The 6,449-nt window shown below is 40.9% G+C and overlaps 1 non-coding gene across 1 annotated transcript; it reads left to right on the top strand.

The window, feature by feature from the left end:
* The first annotated feature begins 597 nt into the window (after positions 1-597).
* Positions 598-704, top strand: LOC131230061 (small nucleolar RNA R71). Its single transcript, XR_009163788.1, has one exon. It is a non-coding gene; the product is annotated as a small nucleolar RNA R71 (small nucleolar RNA).
* The last annotated feature ends 5,745 nt before the right edge of the window (positions 705-6,449 follow it).

The following is a 6,449-nucleotide window of genomic DNA, read 5'->3' as shown; positions in this document are numbered from 1 at the left end:
TGAGCCAGCTCTTGTATGGGATTTTGAACCGGTTCCTCTTGAGGTTTCACTTGATTTGGATTTTGATTAAAGAAACCTGGAGGAGTCGCCGTTTGTCCATTCCTCCAACTAAAGTTTGGATGATTTTTCCAGCCAGGATTGTATGTGTTGGAGTTAGGTCCAGTAAAAGGTCTTTGATAGTTATTTACGACATTGGCTTGTTCATTCAACACTCCTCGAAAGGCAGGTATTGTAGGACAGTTTTCAGTTGTGTGAATGTTGCAATCACAGATGCCGCAAACAATTTCATTGACCTTATCCTTCTTTCCTTCCATGGCCTCAACTTTCCTTATGAGCGTAGTCACTTTACACTTGAGATCATCCTCTTCTTTCAAGAGATATAATCCACCTTTCTCCTTTAATTGAGTCGGCCTAGACGTGGTGTTCGACTTTGGGTAATAGTCCCAAGATTGTGTTTTTTCAGCCAAACTATCGAGGTAGTCCCATACCTCGTCGATATCTTTATTAATGAACTCTCCATTACACATTGTCTCGACCATTTGGCGCATGGAAGATGTCAGTCCATCATAGAAAAAATTTGTAATGCGCCACGTTTCAAATCCGTGTTGTGGGCATGAACTGACCAAATCTTTGAACCTTTCCCAACATTGAAAGAATGTTTCATCTTCCTTTTGGGCAAAGTTCATGATCGCTTTTCTGAGGGTAATCGTTTTATGATGTGGGAAGAATTTTTTTATGAATTCCCTCTGCATGTCGTTCCATGTGCCAATGGATCTAGGACGCAGTGAATGTAACCACGTCTTAGCTTTCTCTTTTAAGGAAAAAGGAAAGAGTTTCAGCCTAATTGTATCCTCAGATACATTAGGAAAACATAATGTAGCTATAATCTCATCGAACTCTTTCAAATGTAAATATGGACTCTCTGATTCAAGTCCATGGAATTTGGGAAGGAGTTGGATAACTCCTGGCTTGATGTCCATTTGTCCTGTGTTTTCAGGAAAAATCATGCATGAGGGCGTACTCACTCCCGCCGGTTGTAGAAAATCTCGTAAAGTACGAAGCGGGGGTGCCTGTTGCACCTCATTCTCATCTTGGGTATCCTCCACCCTGGGTGGAAGTGGAGGAGGTTGGTCTTCAGCCATAACCTCAGTTAACTCAGGGGATTTCGAGTGGTGTCTAGTCCTGCGATGGATAGTCAACCCCTCAACCAATCCTCCTTCAGTCAAGAGACGTCGAGTGTCGTCACGGGCCCACTTGGGCATGAAAACACTCGCAGCCCTCAGTTAAAAACTTAACCCTAGGAAAATCTAGCAAGAAAGAGAGAGATGGAACGAAATTACCAAATTGGAGTCCTGAGTTAAAAACCTGCAAAATAAAACAAAAATAAGTTAGATTCTTAAAAAGAGAAGAATGATACTTTAAAAGAAAAATAACAGTAACTTAATTTCTAAAAGAAGGTATTCTTTAAAGAAAAGCGGAAATTTCTAAAGTAAACTAGGAAAGTCCTATACTAGAAAGCAAATTACTAAAAGAGAAAGAAAATAGAAAGTAGGGAAGGAGTGTACCGAATTAGAGATTTCTATCTTAAAGGCCTACAAAATAGGAAGGTTAGTTTCTAAACAAAAATTCTAAAAATAAATTAAGAAACAAAATTAAATTCTAAAAGTGTTAGAATTTTAGAATTAGAAAGTTACTAAAATAAACAAAAATAGAAAGTTAATTTCTAAGAAGTGAAAGAAATAACAAAAACTCTAAAAATAAACTATTTCCTACAGAAGGGAGGATACTAGAATTAGAAAATTTCTAAAATTTAAACCCTAATTCTAAAAATATGAAAAAGTAGAGAGATTAGGAAGGAATTACCAATTTAGAAACTTATGTCCTGATCCTATAAAACAGGAAACAAGTTAGTTTTGAACTCAAATAAAAATAAAAAAATAAATAAATAAAAACTAAGGTTAGTAAAATTCTAATCTTAAACTAATCCTAAAACCAATTAATTTCAGAAAATCGTAACCGTCAGTCCCCGGCAACGGCGCCAAAAACTTGTTCACTCCCCAAGTGTAGGGTTGTGATGTAGTAATAAACTCGGTAAGACCGAGGTCGAATCCACAGGGACTGATACCTGTACGTTGTCTGAAACTAAGTAGAACTAGAACTAGACTAAGATGCGATCTAACCAAATAGAATTTTAAGGAATAATTGTGGAGTAATTATCTAAAACTTTAAGGAACTCAGAGGAAGGGAAACTAGGGATTCAGAGGATCCACTTGTAGAGATCAGGGAGATCTTATGCCTGCATCAAGGATTATGGAATTCAAACTGAACTTACTTGATCTGGTTTTCAAGAGATGAAAGGTATATGAATTAGAATGGATTCCATCATCTAACCATGCCCAGGAGATAAAGCAAATAACAGGATTAAACTAATTACCAACCAATCATGAAAGTTAGGAAGGGTACGATCATCCAACCATGCCCAGGAGACGATGGTGAACAACAGGGCTTCCTGACTTCATAAACATAAAAAGGGGAGGAAATACTCAAAGCCATTGCAGATTTATTGTAATTTCAGTCACAACACACCATAAAAAAACTGAAAGTATTTCTTTAATTAAACGAAAATCAAATTCAGTTCATGAATTGAAATCCAATTAAAGGCAATGAATAAAATCCCCCATCTCACTACAAGCTTCACCTCTTAGCCCTAGCTAAGAGGTTTAGCCTAGCATGATCATGCTAGAACCCCTTAGACAAAGTAAATAAACAGAAAAAAAAAAGAAAAGAACAAGAAGGAAAGAGAAGAAAACCCAGCCTCCTCACGTGCCAGCCCTCCAAAACCTTCCTCTTTTTCTTCAATCCTCCACTAAAGACGAGCTTCCAGACGTGCAGCAGCAACCCAGCCCAGCTCAGCTCCTTTCCTTCCTTTCTCTCCCTTTTTCTCTCCCTGCCGTTCACAGCAGCAGCCGTAGCTCCCTTTTTCTCTCCTTTCTTCCTTTGTTTTATGGTTCTTACTCTTTCTCCCTCTCTTCTTTTTATAGCACTCTCGTCGGAGCCCAAGAAAACTCCTCACGTTTGCTGATGTGGAGTCCTGAAGGGATTTGGCTGCGGAAAGCTTCGCAGCCAGCGATGCAGCAGCGTGCGTAGCAACGCAAGAGGAGTTGCGTTTGGCCTCAGGTTGGGTGTCTCTCCGTCCAGTAATCTCAAAACCGACTTCATGGCTAGGGTCATTCCTGGCTTGGTCATCATCTGGACGGTTTGGATCACCAATCCGATTACCGGCAGTGGCCCACAATCGGCCGAAAATTCCAGATTTCCCGGACGCGAAAACAGGGTAGCGTCATTGACGCTGTGACGATGGTGGGCCCCACTTCACGGTCTTTTTTGGAAAATCTGAGCCGTCCACTGCGTTCTACTCGAAAAATCAGGTAGGAAGCACTACTTTTGGACCAAATTCCATGTGGCCCACAATACCTTCTACTCCGCCGTTCATCATGTCTTTAACGGTTAGGATTCTGTAACATTTTACATGGTCTCAAAAGGCCGCCTTGGTGAGGTAAATACCCTGCCTACGCACACAATGGACGGTCCCGATTGGTGCTATACATGATGTGCGGGGCCCACAAGCAGAACCGACGGTCGGCAGCGTTACGTTGCTGCGCAATTTAAAAAAAATCTGAGTTTGAGTCGGTCAGCGCCTGCTGACTGACTTTGAATACACGGGTGCACGGTGGTGCACGTGATTGCTATGCACATTCATCACCGGCGGGGCCCCACAGAGATGTTAATGAGAAATCCGTTCCGTCCATCAGTTTTGTCAGCTCATTTAAACTGTTGAGACCAAAAATGGAGAATATCCAGATATCAGGTGGGCCCCACTTAAGGATTTAAGGGGCTGATCTGTCCGTTGGGCCACTTTCACAGTGATCCAGGGGCTGAAATTTTACGTGTACGGTTTATTTATGGTCCTCAAGCCACGTATGAAGTTTCGAACTGATCAGATGGTGGGAACCCTATGATCTTGCATTCTGGACACTTTTCAGGCCACTTGAGCTTCAATTCCTCGATTTCTGCGGATCCCTGGTGTATATTTCCGTCGCTCTTGGTCTTCTAGAGTCCGTTCCTTGCCTTGGTGCTCCTGGAGCGTCAAATCCATGCATTTACCACCCTTTTTCAGTCCATGCTCGTAAATACACTCTGCATCACAAACACAATTAAATCAGGCCATTAAACGGTATCATGCTTGTAAAACTATGCAGCAACTGGGTCTGATATGCAATATTTGACCCTCAACAGTATGTATGCTAGAGGTGTGTATGACAACTCCTTGGTAAAAGGAATTGTCCAAATGTGTGTATTTCAACATACATCATGTATGTTGAACTATGTATTCTAAGTGTCTGTAGAAATGCCTGAATGATCTAAAGTGTAACTTATTACACTATTTGTGGGCGTTGAGAAGTGATTCTCAACACTCCTATTGATGTGTATGATTTCCTCCATGTCAGTTACATTCCTTGTTATTTAATTTCAAGCATTGCTTATGCTTTCATTTATGTTAAGTTGATATTCTTCAAATGCTTGAGTACCACATGATTGAAGTTGTTGTTCCATTACTGTTCTACATTTAATGCGAATATCTGTCATAGTGTAATGTGTTTGGGACTATGAATAGTCCAAGAAATCGGTAATCTGCCTTAAGGATTGTGGCTGAGATTGCTTTCGCCACGTAGGACGTATTAGACGAACCCAAGTCGTATTAGAGTTGTCGGCAGTGGTTTGGCCACGCGGAGTGTTTGCGCACTCTATGTCGTTCAACTCAACGTGCGCTCGTGCTAGTTGAGTTCGTCAAGTAACCCGATTGTCCAATGTATGTTCACCATGTATGAACGCTACTGCTTGAATCTAGGGTACCGAACTTACCAATGAAATCCTATTAACCTTGGTACCTTGATCCGTAAAGACTCATGAGCCGGACATGGTGGTATGGGACACTGTGGTCGAGCTGTCGGCCTACGCTGGGGTGACGAGCCTCCCCGTAGTGACAAGTGAGCAACTGTACTCGTGAGCTGATTATGGTGGTATGGGACACTATATTCGTGCTGTCAGCCTACATTGATTGGTGACGAGCCCTTTGTAGTGACCTCGAGCATGTAATAAAGGTATGAAAGGCGTGCATTGATTGGTGACGAGCCCTTTGCAACGACCTAAAACTATATGATCGTATGAGATGTCTAGGATTGACGACCCTAGAATGGATCATTGTTTGGATGGTGATATGAGGAAGGTACTTTAGCTTCCCAATCCTGCTGTAAGAAAAAGACTAATAACAACTTGGTAATCATATCCATGCACCGCATTTGCATGTGCTTTGTCGATGTGGCGCACTTTGAGGTGGTGTCATGCGTAACGTAAGATGAAGACGCTGAGGGTGTATGTGTGAGGGCATGCATCATTTTACATACATTCTTACATTAACAAGAGTACTTAGGATTTGTTTAATTGTTCTGCTTTATCATTACTGCTTGATTGACCTGATAACATGTTAACCAGTGCCTTATTATTCCACTGAGTTGATCACTCACTCCCACGTTCTGGGGCGGTGTTAAACACCCACCAGACTCTGTCTTAGGTTCTGATGTTGCAGATGTGGATGCGACTTCTGAGGCAGAGCGGGAGATGGATGATGATGAGGCTGCTTTCTCTTATATGCAATTTTCAGACGGGTTCTAGTGAGCTTGTTCTAATGCGCGGGATTTTGGGATTATTTTTGGGAGTTAAATGATGTAACTTGATACTTGTAATTTTGATAAATAACACTTACATTACGACCTGGTTGTGCATGTACTTCAGGGATTTGCACTTGTACACATATTTCTATAAGTATTCCGCTTGCTTTCTTCACTTATCCCTGAATTATATTTGCTATCTGGCTTAATCTATTCTATGTTTTATGCACTAATACAGACAACATACATCCATCATTAAATATGTTGCATAAGTGATGTTTTGGAACTCGGGAGCTGAGTTATGCTCGACCCTCGAATTTCAGGGCGTTACATCTTCATATCTCAAACCAAGTATACCTTAAACCTGGTTAAGAAATTTGGATTTAAAAACGGTAAAAAATTCGATACTCCACTGAGTACAACTCTTAAGCTTTCAAAGGATGTAACAGGTAAAAGTGTAGATCCTTAGTTATATAGTAGTATGATTGATAGTTTGTTATATTTAACTGCGAGCCGACCTGATATAGCATTCAGTGTAGGTATTTATGCTAGATATCAATCAGATCCTAAGGAATCTCACCTTATTGTTGTCAAGCGAATTATTAGATATGTCATAAGTAGGGCTAATCTCGGCCTCTGGTATCTACATGATACAAATGTTCAAATGCTAATTGGGCTGGGAATGTAGATGATAGAACATCTATTAGTGGTGGATGTTTT

The sequence above is a fragment of the Magnolia sinica genome, chromosome 16 (genome assembly GCF_029962835.1).
Source record: "Magnolia sinica isolate HGM2019 chromosome 16, MsV1, whole genome shotgun sequence".
Lineage (NCBI taxonomy): Eukaryota > Viridiplantae > Streptophyta > Magnoliopsida > Magnoliales > Magnoliaceae > Magnolia > Magnolia sinica.
The sequence above is the reverse complement of the archived record's forward strand: the minus strand, read 5'-3'. Positions and strand labels throughout refer to the sequence as shown.